A 21452-nucleotide genomic window follows, 5' to 3' on the forward strand; every position below is an offset into this window, starting at 1 on the left:
CGAGGCGAGCCCAGGGGTGCCGGCGGGGCCGCGGGCCCGGCTCCCCGCAACGGCGGAGGGACCCCGAGGGGCTCGTCCCGGGCGTGCGCGCTCCCGGCGGGGGGGGGCGGACGCCCCCCCAGGTGCCGCTGCCCCGGCCCCTCGCATCTCGCCTTGCCGCCCCTGGTCCGGCTCCAGCGCGCACCGAGTGCCGCAGCGGCTTCCCTTTAAGGACCGTCCCTCTTTTTTTTTTTTTTTTTCCTTTTTTTTTAGACACCTGAAAAGTAAGTATGGGCGAGAGTCATTTTCTACACTTTTTTTCCGTCTTTGTTAGCTAAGTTCCAGATTGGGCCAGGTTTCGTTATTTGCACAGCTAATCCCTTCGGAACGGATCAAAATAAATCACTTTGCAGCAAACTGTTGCAAGCGTTCGGCCCGCCGTCGGTGCAGACCGGCCCCCGACGGGCTCTGCGCGGCGGCTTTGCTCCTTCCTCCCGGCTGTTTGCTTCTGGAAGAGCTGGGGCTTAGCACTTGCGAAACTGCAACTGTGCATCTTTACCTCGTTGCTTAAAATACTTGTTCTCTGCGCCACGTTTCCCCGTCGTGCTGCACTGCCTTACTAAAGCTGCTTTAGAAACCGGGTCTGTCGGCGGCTGCAGTTTTTGCTCGCGCACTGGAAGCGGGGGTTCCGGCCCTGCCGCCGTGCTGGGCCCGCGGCTGCCACAAACCGCCCGGGGGACCGGCGGGAAACGCGGCGTGCGGCGGCAGGGCCGCTTCTGCACGGAAGCAGGCTGGGGTAGGCAGTGATGTGTTGCTCAAAACGAAGCGATGGGTTTGCACGCTGTTGTGCACCACCTCCTGTTAGCGATACGGCCACGCTCCTTCCCCACCCCCCAAAAAAAAAAGAAAAATTCTGTCCTGACTGGGTACAAGACCCGTGTTAAAAAGTCCTCAAAAGAGAAAACACAAAGTTCCTTTGCGGGTTATATTCTTACATTTACTTACATTTGTATGTTAATGGTCTCGGTTGGACACATTCAGTGTGTGTGTAAATATTTTCAAGGCTGAGACATACCTTGCTGCTATGCACATCCTTTATTTCTCAATTCCCTTGAATTCAGCTATAAATAAATGCATTACAGAAATAGTTAGATAGCGTCATCTTCATTATAACATCATATCTGAGCATATGTGTCAGTGGACAGTAGAAAGTGCCTAAGGAAGGACATCATATGATCCCTTAATACCTGAATGCAACCGTCTGTGGCTTCAGCACTCTCAGAATCAGAAGCAGTGCCTTACTTTTAATGATTCTCAGTATATTTTTATTCCACAAATTTGCCCAGTCGTTGGGGTTTTTTTTCTAAGTCAATGTAGGCTTTTGGCAAGGGCAGAGTACTACAGGAAGAGGTCCTTGCTCAATGCAACCTGACTGCGTTGTGTGAAATGTGAGTTTGGGTTTTTTAAAGTTTCCTGTCTGGCTTAAGATGATATTCTTGCCATTTTGGTAGAGGCAATGAACAGCTGCTCTCTGGTTACCTTCTCCCTTCAACTCATGATTTTGTATCTTGCCTCAGTCTTGTATTTTCCAGGTTGCAGAGTTTTAGTCCATTTGATTTTTTCACGTTACTATTAATGTCTTTTTTTAATTATTTTTTTTTCCTGAGCACTGCTATATGGTTTTGGAGATGAGGAGACCAGGAGTTACACACAGTGTTGAAGACATAAAAGCAGTCAATATAATGGTTTTCATGTCATTATCCAGTTTTTTCCTTATAATTGCTGTCATTTCTTTTTCTTGCTCTGTTAGGGAAGGGAGAAAGCAGATAAACTGAGCATTGTAGTAAGTTGCTCTGTTGAGCACTGAACAAATATTGAACGTTGTTTTCATGGCATTAACTATATAGATCCCAGGATCTATTTTCTGACAGTTAACATTTACGTCCGCTAGATAGTTTTATAGGCAAGGATAGGATTTTTTTTCCCCCTGTGTTTACAGTATAGTTCTCTACACTAAATTTCACCTGCCTATGCACTCAGGATTGGGAGGCTGTGTGCTGATTCCCTCAGCCACCTCTGTTCTACTACTCTCAGTAGATTAGTACCAAGAGCATACTTCACCGCCTCACTATTTATTTGTGTTCAGATCATTTATCGTTAATTAATTAGCTTTTATTTCTGTGGCATGTCTGTGCAAAAACACCCTGAAGAAAAGTATACACAATTCACTCCAAAATGTAATGGGGGTATAGCTGTTCTCTAGTAGCGCCACTGTGCCTAACAGTGCACTTCCTAGCATATTCCAGGCCCCTGTCCTGAGAGTTTAGCAATCTAATCATGAATAATTGCAGTAAAAAGAAAACGTGGTTTCAGTAGTTTAGCATCTATCATAAATTAGAAGAACATTAACTAAATTTCTCCTTGCAACAGAATAATTTGTAGAATAAAGAAATACCTTTTCTTTTACTATTAAACAAATGCAGAAAAACATAACATGTTTCATTTAAATTGGAATGAAGACATTAATTTCAGGGTAATGTAATTTTCTTGACATCTTCCAGTTTCACTAGCAAAAGAAGAGAGGTAGCTCAGTGATTTTGGTTAGTTCTTAAGGTACCATAAGGTTCTATGGCCTCGACATACAAGGAAATGTCTTCAGTTGCTATTGGATATGCTTATAAATGAAAATTGGGCTATAATATTTCAAATTAATGAGTTATTGTTTTTATTGTCTATTCTTTGTTCCAAATCAGAATAACTAGAAAGAACAGAGAGTACAACCATGACTCTCTTCGCTCAAGGCCATAATTTTGGCATCTTCTTTGGCCTGTTTCTCCTTTGACCCACACATCCAGAACATGCTAAATCTTACCACATCCACTTGAATATTTCTAAGTTTTAATCATTCCATTCTGTTTGCACCGCTCAATTTTTATTTTTCTTTTTTTTTGGTCAATGCCCTGGCTGCTTGTGCCCTGTAATCTTAGTATGCACAGGGATCAGCCCTGTTCAAAATCGCTGTGGTTGTCACTTCAAAGTACAACCAAGTTGTGGTCTTCTGTTCTTAAGACACGTCAAATACAAACATTTGATTATTCCTTCCTAATTTAGTCCTGTGATTCTGATCAGTTTCTCACTGTGGGGACTGTTTAAAACAGTTTAAAAAAAACTGTTTTGCATCTGTTTAATAACTTTGGACGTAGTTGCCCAGCTCTTCAGAAAAACATTTTGTGCTTTCTCTTGTACCAGCACAGAAGGGTTAATCAAATTCTAGAGAGTCTTCTTTAAAGTTTCTCTTCAACCCTTCCATGCTGTATTCATCAATGTAATAATAATAGGATCTAAATACTATTGTTTGTAATTGTGCCCAGATGGTAATCCTTGCCCTTTTTCCATGGGGAAAGAGATTAACAATATGGTGCCTAATTTGGAAACTTTCACAGGGTAATATTTCAGGAAATTGAGACATATCAGTGTTTTCTAGATTCTCCTTTTAGTGTATCTCTGTGACAAAATTGTCTCAGATACGGTTGACAGCTTCTCAGGGACTGAACTTTATCTCGGCCAATATGCATCTGTTCTATTTGAGATTCATTTTTAATAACGGCCTTAGATGTAATCAAGTTCTTTAAACAAAGTGTCCTTTGAAATTGGAAACAAAAGAAATTTAAACCAGCTATGTGGTTTAAATAACTTGGCTTTCTAATCATAAGCTGGGATCATTTGCGTAGAAATTCTTGTGTATGACTGAAGAATGGGTAAATTGATGCCTTGTTCAGGGAACAATATCCTACTACCTGAAGCTGGGGTAGTGCAGAGGGCATGTTTTTAAAAAAAAAAAGGTGGGAACAGAGGACATGTGTTGGAACTCTGAGTTAATAAGTTACTGCATGTGCTGCTTTTCTTTCATTCATATCCCTGAGGAAGTTGATGTCTGAATACCATGGTTTTAATTATTTTTTCTTTGAATATTACAGTTTGAGAAGTTAATTTTTCAATTCATATAAAGACAGTTAAGATGATGCAGGCAGTAACTGTGTCAACTTTGTTATCTGTTTTACATCAGATGCTTGAATGAATAAAGAAATGGCATTGTTACAGCCCTAATCAGTTAGCAAAAAAGAAACAACAAACAAAGTAAGTATTAGACTTCCAGAAAACCTATACAAGTCTGGTTCACTTGGGGAAATCAAAAGTCTTGACCAAACTTGAATGAAGGTTTGGAGAAACCCCAGCATTACGTATCATCTTTCTGAGTTCGTGTTCTAGCAAACACTGTGGCTGCTCTGTTTGGTCAACTGTAGAAACGTGCTGCAGTGAGGAACTAGAGCAGTTTGGGTGTTTTTGTATTTATCTGTGTCCTTTGAAAGCAGGCTGTGATACCAATGGCTAAGATGTTCGTATGTGCTCAGCACTAAAGGCCTACAAGAGATCTGCAGTGGTTCACAGGCAACCAGGCGTAATGGAAACAAGTGGCTGAAGGGTACTGAGATGCAGTTACTAAGGGGATTAAAACCAAAAAACAACAGGTAAAAGAGGCTTCTTGCGCAAGTGTATTTACCATGCATGATGTCAGTATACTTGCAGTAAGATGGTGTTAATGTATTTGTCATGTCTAAGGGTGGGAAAGAGATTCCAGCTGTATTCCACATGAAGCAGAGCACTCACTTTCAAAGGTAAGTTACATTTTGATCTTCATCATGTGGCAGCAAAGACCAAGTTACTACAGATTACATCTTTTAGTTTAATTTGTCAAAAACAGGCACGTGGCAAAGAAAACTGGAAAGGAGTAGCAGAGAAAGTGGTTCCTTCTGTGACAAGACATCTTGAGTAGATATAGCACCTTTCTGCTTAAAAGGTGTGTGTGGTAGTGCTACAAGGATGGAGCCACTATGATATGCCATTGTTAGATGAGATTTCCCATTTCTGGCGAAGGAAAACTTTGGTCCAATGATCCAAGCTGTAGCTTGGCAGCAACAAACTTTAAGGAAGAATCAGTGAGTAACAGAAATACCGCATTGGCCTAATTTAACACTTCAGAAACTAGGACACAAATCTTGGTCTGGTCTCTCATTTTTTTTCTGGTGCCCGTATTTTTGTTTTTATGAAGAGAAGCGGCAGCATGCTGGCTTCTGGTGCTGTATGCAGATGCTTCTGCTGCTGTATTGTAAATCTACGCAGTCACCCTCCTCATCTGAACAAACCTGGGACTCTTCTGAAATGGACCAACAAATGCATCTCCAGATAAGCATGTAATGATGTGCAATTCTACAGCTGGAATGTATTTTGGTCATACCTTACCTCTCACTTTAAAGGTGAAATTGTCAATAGACAATGATTTTTAATGTTTTACAAGCAGAATCTCTTGATGCTGATGTGATTTCAATATTCAGGCCACGTATGTATTCCTTCAAATAACATTAATAGTCTTAACACTTCATATTAGCTTTATAGAAAGTTTTAAAGGAATTGCATAACTTTGTAAAACATCTTTTTTATGCAATATATAATGTATACATTTTAAAAAAAGAGTATTTGAGAAGTCATTCAGAAATAGGCATTTAAATAAAGGAGGAGGTCTTTAGCTGGTTCTTTGCCCAAGCTACCATGAATTTGGATGCTTATTTCTTAATAAAACTAATGGAATATCAAGTTTAAAAAATAGCTGCCGAAATTCTGGCTTTAAGATATTAGAGAACTGGGTAATTATATAAGGTACTGATTTTTTTACATGAGCTTATTTGGGGAATAGCAAGATAGTTTAATTTTTTTATAATAAAAATGCAGGAATTTGTCAAAAGTGAAATTTTTGCCAGGTTTCATTTTTTCAAAGCTAATATTCAAGTACAATTTGTCATTCTATGGTATAAGCAAAACTGAAGAGTAATAATAAAACAGAAAATAGGTGATGCTACATATGTAGCATCTCTCTGTAAGAAGTTTACGTTATGCTGAATCATGTTCTATTACAAAATCTACAACTTCAGTTAAATTGCATTAAACTTAAAAATACATACTAATATTTCAATGGCAATTTGGTCCTTAACTTGCTAATAGATGTTTCTGTCTTGAATTGAAATAGAGGCATTTTATGCACTCTGCTCATTAATAATACTAAAGATTCAGTCTAACTAGGGAGCTGGTTTGTTTTTTCACAGAAGTCTGACTTACCACATGAGCATCAGATGCATAAATATATTCTGAAAAAGATCAAAAATCAGTCCAAGTCAGGTCATTTATTGGGAGGGAGAGAGGAGAAAAGAGTAAGCTGAAGCACTCAGTCAGCTTCTCTCATTTCCACATCTTTCCAATACCCATTTTATTGACCCTAAATCATTAAGACAGGTCCTTGTTAATTAACATTCATTTAAATTCTGTTAAATTGCTAAAATTGCATTATATTGGCAGCAGACATAAAACAACCTAGTAGAGAAATTGTGCTGAGTTATACCTCTTCAGGGTCTGGCCTGTGTTTCAGCACATGCTTGAGTATAATCTCAACTGTTTTGTCTGGCTGTATTATTTCATTCAGTTATGTGTATGAAATCCTTATAGGCCTTAATGTATTCAGAAATGCATCATACTCAATGCTTTCTTACAGTAAATACTGTAAAAGCTTGGACCTAGAAAGAACTAGTACTAACATATTCACTATTTCTTTTGTTCTTAATTAAATAAAACTGAAGCTTTGACTCAAAGTATCAGGCTGCAGATGCCTGAATAATAGTGCTTTGACAGAAAATATGTGGAAATATATGCAATACCTTACCTCTTGAATAAAAACTAAGATTATTGTCTGCAATATTAAGCATTCAAAGGTTATCATAAAGTATTATATACCATTATCTTGATTTCTGACATTGTTGGAGATCAATTTGGGTTTACCATTCAAAGTAATGATGGTCTAATAAGACATCTGGGTAAGCAAATGTCCAGAAGACGACATGTAAATGTAACTCTCCCCCACCCCCTGCCCCAAAAAGGAGGAGAAATGTATCAGAATTCTGTAATTGTGACTTAGTAACTATTTCTTCTGGAAATGCAACATGAGATTAATAAGAAATAGCAAAATTATGCAATTAAGCTAATTAGCTCATTAGTGTGGAAGTATTCTGTCATTCTAAGCACAGAAGGAATTCATCTGAATAAAAAAGCAGACAGCAATAAATTGTGGTAGGAGACAGAAATCGTCTCATTTTAAAATGATAAATTTACATGTTTCATGTCTGTCCTCTAAACCTAAGCACAGCACCAGTATTTCTTAGGCTAATTTTATTTCTATTAATTGTTAAGATCAAGTTTTTCATCATCCTTCTGTAACCTCAGCCTTCTATATTGCCGAGGAAGTCATGTAGTAAAAGTGTTCCAGTTTCGAACAACTTGCCTCAGAAATCTTTTCTATTTAAATCTATTTATGTAGCTCCAAGTTACTTTTCTTCCCCTTACAATGCAATAAGCCCGTTTAGCATTCCTAATCAATACTGCATGCAGCTGCAGTAATTGATGAGCCTGCTCTTTTAGCATCTTAGCTGAAGCCCCCCTTCTCTCTCACTGCTGGCAGGTTATTGAAAGCAGCACCCACTGCATGCCTGTAGTTTAAGAAAACTCAGAGCCGTATCATAAACTGCACACCAACTAAAGGCGTGAAATGGTTTTGAACTCTGATGGGTTTGCTACTTTTCCCTCCTCTGTATGGCACAATGATGTATCATGATTCTTTACAGGCATTGAGGGATTGTATTTAGCTGTCAATGGCAAACAGGTAAAGCAGACAGCAGTTTTACAAGATCAAGTAACAGGTAAGTGGCTTGATCATTTAACTCAACTATTTTTGTGCTCAAAACTAGTGCTTATTACCTGTAGGCATGCTGTTGCACTAAGAGGAAGAACGGTTGCATGTGAAAATGTATTTAAATGTTTCCAAGATGTTCCTTTTTGTTATGACTAAGAATAAATAGGTTCTTTTACAAAATATTGCTCATCTCTGTGGGGCTTACCCAAGCAGCAAAGACCAGTCCATCATAAAAAACCTCTCTTCCCCTATTGTTAACGTGTCTGAATTGGCTAAGTAACCAAAAATGAGGGTATGCTATGGAAATCTTATTCTGAACCTAGTTAATATACAAGTGTTTAAACTTCACTTGATTAAATTTTATGTGCTTATCTGTAGCTCAAATGTGTCCAGCATTCTGGGGTACAAAGTAATCCTGTAGGAACAATCGGCCCTGTGCACTTTTTGATTCTTTCTTGTAACAGAGGAATAATAATTGACCTGCAATAACAAAAGCAATACATTTAGAAGGGTTCTTTTATTGCTTTGGAATTTTTCCTGCTTGAATTAACAGTCTGAAAGGACCTTGGAAGAGTGAACTGGACACAGCAATAGGTTTTACTGGAGCTAATTAATCAAACCCAGAAGTTTACATTATGATACCTTTGCACTTATGCTCAATTAGTAATAACTAGGTAGTAACAACTGATGCATAATATAACAAACTCAAACACTGTATCAGTGCAGAGCTACGTTTAAGTTTATATCATGAACTGATTTCTTATTTATCATGTACTTACACTATCATGTATACCATTCCATAATGATTCCTGTTGTGTAAGACTTTATCGAAGCATGGAATAAAATCTTTAGGGTTTTTAGAGACCTGAAAATCTGTCTAGTTCAACCTTGGTGGAATTTTAATTACATTTGGAAAAAATGTTACATCAGTTGGAAGTTACATGAAACACATGCATCTCATTTTATTACAGCTATTAGCATAACACGGACCATGAACTGAGTTACAGAGGTTTTTACTTACTTAGCATTTAGGTTTTTTTCAAGATTAATAGATATTGCATAATGGATTTCACTGCTTCAGTATTCACAAGTGCTGATCTACAACAAACTACAGTGCTATGTTTACTTGATTACTCTTATTGCTATACTCAAATGTCTTCTTTACTAGAATTAGAATGTTTATTAGATGTGAATATTATGCTAATATATTGCAAGGGAAAAAAGCATAGCAAACAAGCAGTACAATTAGTAAATTAAGTGAACATGTACCTGTATTACCCTTTATTATTGTTTACTTACTTGCTGATTTGTAAAATTTGCTGATTTAGAATCTGTTTCTCTGTGACTGCTACTAATTATAAAGACTCTAATATTCATAATAATTACTGCTTAGTACAAATGTGTGCTTGATAATGGTTTGAAAGTTTGTGATGCCTGGCCACATCAGTTTTTAGTACTTAATTATTGTAAGGCTTATTGCAATGTAGTAGTTTCCTAAATGTAAGTCTCCTAGATGCATGCAACCTTTGGGATTTTAAACACTACACACTGCTTTCATTATCTGATATATAGGAATTACAAAAAAAAAATCTATGTACCAGGGGGTTAGCCAAATACCAAAGAAGCTGAGTGACGTACTTTAACTGTACTTGCTTACATCACATATTCAAATTGCTGCTGTTAATTCTGAGGCACTTCTATGTTAAGATAAAACATCAGATGCCAGGTAGTTTTGGTAAAGGTTGGATTTAAACAATATTTTATATTCCTCAGTTTTGGCCTTGATTACTTACTGTGAAGTTACTTACACAGCCCTGTTTGTTTAAAATATTAGATACTTGGCATTTTTGCTTTTTTTAAGGCTTAAATGAGGACTCTATCTGTTATACACAAACTTAATTTTGCTTTCATTTATTAACATGTCCCCTTGTCACGATTTGATGCATTTTTCATGCAAGTTCTGAGAGGGGTTGAAGGAAGAAGGAAAACAGCATTCCACTTTTAAGGAAACATTTAGTTAAACTTTCAATGCCTTCTGATACTTAGGGAAAAAAAGATACTCGTTTTCCAGACTCAATTTATATACTGTGTAGTTTAGGAATTGTTAAAATGTACACAGAGCAGTTACCTATCCTATCTAGTTACATCCCCAGCCAAGTCTCCTACACAAATAGGTCTGTACCAAATCTAACGGTGCAAGTAACATATTTCTGAATAGAAAAACGTTGAATTGCTGTAAAATATATTAGTCTGGCATGTAAATTAAAATGACTAAGGAACATCCAGGTTTTGAGTTGAGAGGCCTGATTCTGTACACTGCCCAGCAAAATAAAAGAACCTTAGATAGGCAGGAATGCTGCCTTAGTATGTATTTTTTATACTGAGGCTTTAGGCAATTATGATCTATAAACAGGATCATGCTTCTGAGAGGTCTAGCTAAAAGCCTTTGTTTTTATAGCAGATACAGAAATATATTGGCTTGGGGCATAAATGAAATGAGTATATAATGGTTTATTTTGCTATACGTAAGGTAACAAGATTCCAGTTGCCAGAGCAAGTACATTTGTTTTCTGTTTGTGTTAATCTGAAACACATATAAACTATTTTTATAAATGAACATGACCTTTTATAAGATGTTTGTGAAGTCAGGCCATGCTTTCCCAGCTACTCAGAAAGTCAGTCTTAAATGGCAAAATGTCTTACAGAAATTTAACTTACATGAGCCTTAACCAGTAGAATCAGGTACTTTCCATGTAATTCCGTGTTAATTACTTAATCAGTGAACATAGTTCACAAATGCAAATGTAACTTTTTTAGATGTAGAATATAAACAATGTGTTCCAAGAGTCAAAAGCCATTTCTTCTGATAAGAAATCTGTCATCTCCCCCGCCTTTCCCCCCTACCCCTTTCCCCCCTCTTTTTTTCCATATAGGTAGGCTATGGGGCTCTCTAAGGGCTAGCTTTCTTTAAAAGCTTCCTTGATGATTAATAGTACACTTATACTTTGTTTGCATATAGGCAAGGATTCAGTGTTCTTTTTATCAGCTGTTCTGTGTTTGAGTTCACACTGAGAGCTTATCTGTCAGATAATCTCATTGATAGCAGCAGGAGCATGCACAAGTGTCAACCAGCTGCATAATGGCAGTGTGACAATAAGCACAATACTCTCTTGCTCAGTTGCTCTGAAACATCTACTGATTCAAAATGGTCCTTCATTTCATGTAGTACCTGTGGTGTGTGGAAAGCTGACTCCCAGCTTTGAAACTTTTCCCCTTTTTTTTTACAGCTAAGAGAGTTTTAGCTACTGCTGGTATTTTTATTCTACTCTGTTTAGGTTCTGCACTGGGGTTTTGAGAGGTGCGTTGATCTTGGCAATTGTTTTTTAATCTCAGATAACCATTCCCTTTGCTTTGATAGCCCGTGTTCCTGGGAAGCTTTGCTTTTTGTCCACTGAGGTCATTAACACCAGCTTCAGGAGTATTTGTTAATTAGGTTTGTGGGTTCTTCAGGACCAAGTAGCATTAAAATAGCTTATTATCCTGTTAACACAACTGAAGAATTACTTGTGAACACCCTGTTTCAGTCAGGATGGGAAAGAGCTGTACTCTAGGCAAAGATGAAACCCCATACTTGGGACATTCCTGAGCAAGGCCTTAGCAGTGGGTCAGCTCCATGACCAGTGCGGCAATTGAAGAAGCTCGTCAGACCTACAGCTTCATGCTACCGGTCTTCCAGAGAGCTCTAACACAGCGTATTGCCATATTATCACATTCTTAAGGAAATGATCTCCCTGTGGTCTAGACCTCCACCTCCTCTCCGTGCTTCCTAAGTATGTTCCAAGGCTACTTTTCTGAGAACTCCTGGGTTACTTGTGCTCCATAAAAGATTGGGCTTCTCAGCCTCGCTTCAGTTCCACATTTGGAACTACCTTGTGTGCTTCTCAAACTGCATCCACAAGATTTTTCACCATCTGGTGACCTTTATCAGATTACTGCCCAAAGATTTTTGCCAGAAGTTTGACACTCCAATTATTGAGGGTCATATGTCATCTAGAACAATCCTGCAAGCCTCACTTGACGCAGCAGGGACGGCAGTCTGTGCTTTCACCTCCTTATTTCTTAGGCAATTTTCTTGGCTTCTGTGTTTCCAGGGAGAATAAAACAATTATAAAGAAAAAGGTTCTTTAACATCCATTCTAAAGGAGCAATATGGACCACAAAGGGGTGTAAACTGGAACACTGTACCGTAAGCAAGCAGAAGTAGTAGGAAATAGCTTACTTTTCTACTGGTTGTTTAGTGAAGTTTTGACCTTTTTTTGAATTATGGCCTTTTTGTCGTTGAGTCTGAGCAATATTATTCTTAGAATGTTCTTCTGATTACCCATTCTTCCAGGTCTTTGTAACAGATGCTTGCTTGCTTAGCTAGAAGTTGTCCTTGGGTGACTTGAGACCAGAAGGATGCACACTGTCCTCCCCAGAAGTATAGTGTATCAGCTAGCAATCTGCCAGGTTCTTGAATGAGCCGGAAAACAGATTAGGTCTCTTCAGGCATTCATATCACAAGCAGGAAGTCCATGACAAAGTTCTGGAGACTTCTACAAGAATGTGGTTAACCAAGACCTATTCCTCCCATGGACACCAATAGGAAATGCCATGCTTTTTACTCAAGTGTCTTCCAGTCCCTTTTGTAATCACTTGTTAGAGACAGATGCATTGTCAACCACACATGTGTTTTTTAATCTTCAGAGTTATTTTGAAAGATAAAATAGGACAGCGATGATCATTCTGATTGCTAAGGATGAACATAAGGCAGATTGGACATGATTTCAACTTTTCTGTTCAACTTCTCCGTTCAACTTCATTATTGAAATACTTCTTCTTTCTTTTAAATGCCTGTAAATGCTTTTGGGTTTTTTTTCCCTTCAGAGAAATACCCTAATTAATAGAAGAACAAATAAAAGGCAAATTGAATTGGCAAAGTAGACTCAATTTGCCATGTGATACACAGAAAAGCTAATTTTCCTTTCCTTGGCCTCATCGTCTGGAATTCTGCTCTATTTCCTGGATGGCGCTGGGTCCCTCTATCAGCTCAATCTATCTGACAGCTGTTTCAGCACTGTGCTTCCAGGCTGGTGGCTTCTTGTTTTTTGTTGATACTATAGTATCTTGAAGGGTTTGTTAATATTTTTTTCCTCCTTTATGTATTAGTTTTCAAGTAGGATATGAATGTTATAGTTGTTTCCTCTGTTTCTGAACACTTTTTGAGTGGCCAGAAGTGGTACTTGAGCTTTGAAGTGTTTGTGAATGTTCATCACAGGTCCATCATAACTTACACTAATCTTGGAAAGAGGCATGCATTGAGAAAGGAAAAGATGGAAGAAGAACAACACATGCAAAGCTAGAGATATGTATATTAAAACTGTTACCAACTGTTTAAAGAAAAGACCTTAAAATGGTGATCATGTGTATGTGTGTAAGTGCAACTTAAGAAATGGCATTTCCTGAGCCGAGAAACGTTCTATGAAATTCACATTCACTTCACTTTGTAATGAGTTCATCCATGGCTAGAAACCAGAGAAAGTTGGTCAATTTGATACCAAAGCTCAAAAGTCTATTAAAGGAGAGGTAAACCACTCCTAAGCAATGAAGTATTGCTGTCATTGCACTTGTGTGCTACAGTTGCACAACACTGTATGATTAAAACCTTTTGCAAAAATACAAATGTGCATAATACATTTGTCATTCTGTCAAGTCCTGTAGTGTTTTTTAAATTTCTTTCCTTCTTTGTGGCTAATCAGATTTGAGCCAAAACCCAGAAGACCATTCACAAATATGTTGCTGCAGGCAACGTTAATCTAGATTAATTCTTTAAATTCACAAAGCAAATGCTATGATATGAAAATTTGAGTTATACATACATACCCAACAGTTTTCAATAAAAGCAGAAATAAACTGTATATACATTCTGGATTTGATTTAAATGTGGCAGTACTGACTTCCATGGTCAACATGTCATCTAAGTAAAACTGTGGCTATACTGAAGTCAGTGAAAAAAATTATAATGATATAAACATTGTAACTCAGTGAATTTTAAAACTGAGGTTGAATATATTCTGAAGAAATGATTGATGAGTTTAATTTGCATTAGAAATATATATTGATATCACTTCAGTAGAAAGCTGCATTATGAAAGGGCAAGCCATATATCTGGGTGAAAACTGGTAATTATTGATAAGGAAGCAGTATCAGAGCATACTTCAAATTACATTGTGTAAGTGGGTTTTGGATAAGATCCTAAACAAATTAACTTAATGTTTAGCTTTAGTGGTGAGAAGACTATTTTTGTCTGAAACTAATTAAATAATGTGTCTTTAGTACTGTGTAAAGGCAATAGTGAGAATACAGAATCTGATAAAAGGAGCATTCTGTTTGAGAGTAACTTATTTGTAACTTTCACCTATGTGATTTTGCACAATATTAAGAAGAAATACAAATCCATTCATATTCGCTGCTCACTGTGAAACAAGGAGGTACCCAGGGCTTTCTGCTAATTGTATTGTCTTAACGCATTTCAGAGTTGCATTACAAAAAATTGATAGCCTCCATCACTGGACACTTTTCAAAATCCTAAGGTACATATTCAATTTCCAACCTGGAAAATAATCTTTTTGGGTTTATTAATTATTTTAACACTGTTGAAAGGGTCTACACAAATGCAAAGATAGTCTTCTGATTTCATGCTCTGTGGTTTGGGTTTTTTTATTTCCCTCTTCAAGTATGAAATCTTCCATTTGGTAATACCTTTTGTCTGAAGAATTATTTCTATTCATTTAATGATGTGATAAACACAGCTTAAAACTTTTTTGGTGCCACAAAATCTGTTGTGAACGAGGCATCTGTAGTCACAAATCTATTTGATATATACTTCTTGAAATCCAAAACAGATGTGCAGATGTGTTGAGTATATAGTGTTATGCTAATAACTACTGCAGAGAATTTTAGATACTCACTAGCTAGTTTCAAGACAGGGTTGTATCGATGTGGTCTGGAATTAATTTGGAGCCCTTCAGGCCCATCACTGAATCCTTCCATGGACCAGGCTTAGAAGCCAAGAGTTGTGCCAAATACTCTGCATTTAGAATTATCCTTACATCAATGGAATTTGTTCATAATTTAAGCACGTATGATGCACTGTCTGAGCTCAGTGATCTGTCAGAACGATTGCAGACAATGGACGTTACGCTGCCAGAAGCTCTCTCATTTGTCTGGACAGGCTTAGATTTCTGCTTGCATTGTTGTTAGTTTAAGAATATGTGCAATAAAGATGGCAGTGCCAAATAAAATTTGTACTATGGAAACAGGGATATGCATGACAGCAAGGCTGTTAAAATCCATGTAGCAAAACAAGGAACTTGGCAAACAGTAAAAAATCCTGGCTGACGATAGCAAGGGTTTTAAGACTAAAGCTTACTCAAACATCTGTATTTTTCTGCATATTAATTCTATATTGTAGTCATTCCTAATCAAAAACTGAATCCATGCTAAGAACAGGCTGAGTCACTTTTTGAAAAGTGTGGTCCACAAATACCAGAATTGTTGCTTAAATAGTAACTGACTATTACAGTAAGTTTAACTCTCCCATAGAACCTGAAAATGCCTGTAAGGAGAAGTGTCGCAGGAATCCTTAATGTCTTGCCAGGAATAGTAAGTCATTCCTAGGGTCTTTTCTCTCTCTCTTTTTTTTTCTTTTATTTTTTTTTAAAGTTAGTTTAATAGCCTCTGGCAAACTTATTTCTGTATGTGAATGTATTTCCATTTTCAAGCAGAAAGTTTTGGCAGTAATAGATGTGCCATAAACATTGTGAATGTTTTATTGTGTGATCTACATATAAGTACTTATTATAAAATATTTATGAAATATAAATGCATAAATAAGAAGGTAATACTTTGTCTAGCCATTAATTTAATATGACAATAATGTCCATCATAAGGAAATGGAATCCATTAGTGGTCACGTGAATTACAAAGGCTTTATTTCTGTATCACTCTGTTATTTCCAATCTGAAAGAACTGTACTTAATCTTTTCATAGGTAGAAATTTTGAAAAATTTCATCACTAATATAACTGATACAGTGTTTGTTCATGAACTTGTGCATCAGTCATAGATGTCTGTCTCAAAATGTTATATATCCCCTCTTGAATGTTTGATGACACTTTGGTTTTGATTCAGGTATGCTCAGTCAAAAATAATTCCAACAATATGAATCAACAGTAGCAAATAATATATATTTGAAAGTTTTTATGCAGCTCTGTGCACACTGAAATTATCTTTTGTCCTCAGCAACATAAAACAATAACTGCCATTCTTTTTCATTGAAATAAAAAGCTTAACAAAATTTCATAACACTCCAATAATGTATTTCATAATAATCCCATAAATTATGATAACAGTTCTTCAGTTAACTTTTGGTGACTCAGACAATACTATGTAAACTGTTTAAATCGCAGCTTCTAGGCTAGCAAGCAATTTACAGCTCAAAATGTATTCTTATTATACAGAAATCCATCCTCACTGAGAAAGAAGAAATAGATGTCATGCCCAAGAAATACCTAGCAATAATATCCATGTGAATTTCTCTCTAAATATATTTGTTTTATTCAAACAAGAATTTACAAATAAAAACTATTTCTGTGACCAGGATATGCTGCAACAGCTCTTGTTTGTCCCAGGACCGGACATAAAGAGCTAGACTCTTTTCTGGAGTTCTCTTTCCACAAGGATTATTTCAGCCGCTTTCAGCACTGCCTGGTCTTTCCCAGCCAGCTTTGATGATCAGACACAGTTAGTTGCCCTGAAGGCCTGTCCTGAAAAGGATAAATTATGTCAGTTCACAAAAGCTATGGATTTTAAAAAATTAGGAATAGATTTGAAAAAAAATTGTGTAGTTAACATTTTTCATGACAAAATATTCCAGTATTTTATATTAGTCAGTAGTTTAAAAAAATGTTAATTTGTGGCAACACAAATACAAGACTGTCATAGAGAAAGAAATGTCTGCACCTCTACTGCAATTTGCAAAAGAGTAAGAAAGGAACTTGGTGTCGTTTATAGAGACAAGTTACATTTTCCCTATTTACAGTACTAAATACAAAACTATTTTTTTTCTTTGCGAGCATTTTTGAGATAATCTTCAAATTATTATAAAGACATGGACCTACTTTTAGAGCAGCTGTCAAATTTTTGCCCTCAGCCTTGACCTGATGAAAACATCATCAAATACGACCAATGTCGTACAAGAATGCTTACAATTAAGTAGTCTTTTTACCTTATAAAATATCTGTTAATGAAGGAAATTTATTACCTGCATTAAATCAAATACAGACTGTTCACACTGTCGAGAGAGTAAGATGGTTCTCAAAAACCTTAAGTCAAAACATTAAGTACTGGAAGTATTATGACAATATACAATTTAATCTTAAGATTGATGAAACCAACCTTTGTACATGAAGCTGAAATGTTTGTATGTTTGTCAATGTGGGATAAGGGTGTTGGGGCCATTATTTAAACCCAGTTTTATTTTAGAGATTAAGATCCAGGTTTGTGGCATTAAAATCAAAAGACACAAATTAATGACTTGAGAAGTGTAAGAGACTCTTAATTTGATTATCAACATGGTGACTTCAGACTAAATTAGATGTAAATGTAGTCCAACCACATACAGCATATCAAAATGAAGTTCATTCTCTTGATGATCATTTTTAAGACAGTCTTGTACTCTGTTCCAGAAGAAGGTACCTACCCCCTCTCATGTTGGCCTAGATGACTGATCATCAAATTGACATTCACCACAATACAAAAAAGGGAGCAAACTGTACAAATTAAGTTCTTCCCATGTCAGGATTTTGCTGTGCTTGTTTTCTCACATGTGATTTAAATAGGGATAGCATTGCTATAAAACCTTTGAGAGTTACTTGCCTAATGCAGCTCGCTCTGCGTTGCCACATGTTCTTGCCTATGCCACCTATTCCAGGAGCAGCCTGACTTTTCCTTGGCGGCTGAGCTTTACTTCGTCCTTCCTCTTAATGCAGATTGACGGTGAGTGGTATTCCAAAAGGGGGCTTGGTGGAATGTGGCCTTTTCAGCAGAAGAGGAGGCATAATGGTTTTGCCTTTTAGTTCCTGTATATTAATCTCCGCAGAGCAATGCCTGTCACCTCTCAGATGTCAGATGCTGCTTGTAACTATGCTGGAAACATGACACAGAACAAAATGGTATACATTTCTCTTGAGACTGTATATGTGTGGTTTAGGTTAGCTATTTTTTCACTGCTGCGCTTAGTTTAAACATTGTATCAGCACTATTGCAAGGTGGCTTGAAAAGTTGTTTTGTCCATGAATTTGTCCAGTTGCTCAGAGGCCACAGTGTGTTCAGGTGCAAAGGTTTTCACAGCACAGGTATGACACGTCCCAGGAATTACCGCCTTGTCTTTGCTTGAACCTGCTGCTTTAATGACACCAGCGCTGGAGGGAAGAGAGAAGCATCGTACCTATTCAGCATCTCTGTGCCAGTTGTGATTTGACGAGTGTACATCACCTTTCCTCCCTTATCTGTTACCTAGCCTGAAGACTTCTAGTCTTTACTGTGATTCTTTATATGAAACTATTCCATAATTTGAATTATTCTTTCTGCCTTTCCCAGTGTCTTCAGTACTGCCGCATTGTTTTAAGGTGGGAAATGAGAGTCATAGCGGGTATTCAAATCTGAATGGTGTCAGGGGCAGTATGGTTTTACACAGTGACACAGCAATGCTTTACATTTTGTTCTCCCTCCTAATAATTTCTAACATTTAATTGGGTCCTTCCTGAGCTTTGGACATCTTTTTGTAAAGCTACCGATTGTGTCTTCATTTCTCTGAAGTGATCCTGATTATCAGGTTGCCAATTGCGCTTTAAAACTGAGAAAATACTATTTTTCCCAACAGAGATGTTTTAGAAGTAATTATTTAAATATGAGGATAGTTTTAGTTGTACTTTTCAGTCCTGTAGTCTCTTAGACAGTGATTTCTTGTACTATGTTGATTGCCGCTTGTCATTCACTTTGTTTCTCCACAATTAATTTGTATTTCTCTAATCCTTTTCCTATGAATTCAAAGCTTCTGTAGAACTATGCAAGCACATCTTAATACTGGTGTTAGGACTGTTACCAAAGAAAACATTTGATGCATTTTCCTATAGATTTTAGTATTATAAAATGAATACTTATGCCACGGATAATTGGGATAGTTTTGTAGATATTTATTAATGGGTCAGATACAGCGGTGGCAAAATGAACGTGCAGTTGGCCCCCGCATTGCCTCATCAATGTGTCTTAGGGCCTGGAGAAAACATCAGTTTAACCAGCTTCATCACTCACTATTGTTTTTTCTGCTGTGTCTATCAGCTGCGTCTGTGTTACCGTAGCCTTTTGTCATGTGGATTTTTATCTCCCATGAAGCTGTCTAAAACTGTCAGATCATTTCATGCAGGCCACTGTACCACCATTAAATACAGCAAGGGTGACGTTTTCTGAAGTGCAGAGGTCAACATAATGCTTACGTGTCACTTAAATTTTACTGAAACTCTCGGTTAAGGCCTTCATTCAAATTTTCTAACAACTTTGAATACCTGACAAACCACTAATTTCAGTAACTGCCATATTTGGGTGAAATATATAAAAAATGCATCCTTTCTGCTTTGATGCCTTTATTATCCGAAGAGATCTTTAATTTTGCCTTGCTCATTCCTTTATCTCATTTTGTATTTAAATATTGTACTCTCTGTTCAAATACATCAGCGGGAAATAGGTTGGATGCTTTTTCACACCAGTGCACTGAGATGTAATCAGAAAGAGATTACAAACCCACTGGCTTTAGCCCTGCCTATGGAGGGCTCATACTGAGCCTAAAGGGCAAGCAGGAGCATTCAGAAGGAAGTGAATGACTTCCTTCCGCCATAAGCACTTCCCCTTTCTAGAGATTATTTCTGCGTCTGACATCCTCTTGTGCTGCTGCCTTGGGAATATGGTAACAGTTGTGCTGCCTGAAGCAGCGGAGCGCAGCTGGAGTGCCATTCCATGCCACCCTTCCTGCGGTCACGTGACCCGAAGCCATTTGCTTTGGAATAAATTTTTAATAGCTGGACATCTGGTTAGTTTGGTTTTTAATGTATTTTTCTATCAGTTTAATAAAGGAAAAAATATTACTCGGGAAAGCAGTTATTTAATAAACCTCTACAATAGTTCATATAGCTTCCAGAAGTTCTTAATTTATACAGCTTTTACCACTTTTCTGTGGGAAGTTTTACAAATCCTGTCTTTTTATCACTAAAAGCGTGGTTCCCAACGTTATTGTTGTACACATACGGAACAACAGAGAGTCTTGGCATAGGCTAGCGTTCTATCAAAACTAAGGCGCTTTTGCCAAAAGAGAGGAAGTATCTGTCTATTGTTCTGTTGCTGTAGGTGGAGTAAACGGACCTTTGGGGAGTCCCTTATTGCTGTGGGAAGTTATTACAGAATGGCATTCTAGCAGAGACTATGGGAATATTTACAGAAAGTTCAGCGAGAGACTTCAAAGCTGTTCAGCTCACTTAATAAAATGTTTATATGTCCTGTTTCGGGGCACACCAAACAATGTTGAGGAAAGGAAGTTATTTCAGATCAAATGAATTTTTGTTAATCAGAAAGCTTAAAAATAACAAAACAAGTTAAATAATTTACATCAGTCTGTTTTAGATTTTTTGTTTCCTAGACAACACTGTGGCCCTGTCCAGGGGAAAAGAGAAAATTCTCCAGTGGTAAAAGAAACGTGTCATTGGTCCTGCAGTAATCACAAGCTGCTAGAACACTAGTTTGACTTTAAGGACTGTGACCTCAGCAGCTGGATACTTGTTTTTTAAAAAAAAGAAAACATATGAATACAGTATTGATTCTCTTTTGTCTTCATGGTTGAGTCACACAATCCTATAGAGGAGTTATCATAGTAATATTTAATTCATTTTTCATTTACAACTATATAAAAATATTTCATATGGTCCAAAATAAGAGCTCCAGTAAGCAACTAATCTTTGTTAAGCACTTGTAGTTTTTTTATCTTTGAGAGCAAAAAGACCCATTTAGAAATTTAATCACATCTTGGCTCTAATTAAGAAAGACATAGTAATATTGTTCTAATATTATTCATAATAGTGCTTCTCATGTAGCTTTATATAATTTCAGAGACTTCCTGTACCCTTTTTTTTTCCGAAACAGAAATGTAAGAGGATTTCCAGTCTGCTACATCTGATTAAGAGTGGCTGTTGTTTTACTCCTACCCAACTGCCTTTATTTGGTTTGGTAGGGTTGGTTTTTTTTTTTTGGTTGTATTTGGTTTTGGGGTTTTTTTTGTTGTTTTTTTTTTTACCCTAATCTGCTTAGGCTCATAAGTTTTGTTAGCCTGGACACCGCATGAAAACTTCACTGCAGTTTTGGGAAGCACACTTCATAAACCACATGCTTGTGATAAAAGGAGAATGACTGAAATACAGCTTTGAAACCTTGTAGTGGTTTTAGAATAGGTAGGATTGGACTCTGTAGCCTGCTAACCAAGATGGGTGCGACATATGCACGCTGCACAGAGATACCCTTGTGGCGACAGTGATGGA

At 37.2% G+C, this 21452-nt stretch overlaps 1 long non-coding RNA gene across 4 annotated transcripts; it reads left to right on the plus strand.

Annotated features, from left to right (window-relative positions):
* The first annotated feature begins 44 nt into the window (after window positions 1-44).
* Window positions 45-20051, plus strand: LOC121094664. Of its 4 annotated transcripts, none has more exons than XR_005829917.1 (4): window positions 45-263; window positions 4350-4508; window positions 4600-4655; window positions 7704-20051. It is a non-coding gene; the product is annotated as an uncharacterized LOC121094664 (long non-coding RNA). The 4 variants fall into 4 exon arrangements; XR_005829918.1 differs by having other exon boundaries at window positions 4353-4508; XR_005829919.1 differs by lacking the exon at window positions 45-263 and having other exon boundaries at window positions 270-4508; window positions 7704-7778; window positions 13089-20051.
* Window positions 20052-21452: the final 1401 nt, after the last annotated feature.

This window comes from Falco naumanni, chromosome 10 (genome assembly GCF_017639655.2).
Source record: "Falco naumanni isolate bFalNau1 chromosome 10, bFalNau1.pat, whole genome shotgun sequence".
NCBI lineage: Eukaryota > Metazoa > Chordata > Aves > Falconiformes > Falconidae > Falco > Falco naumanni.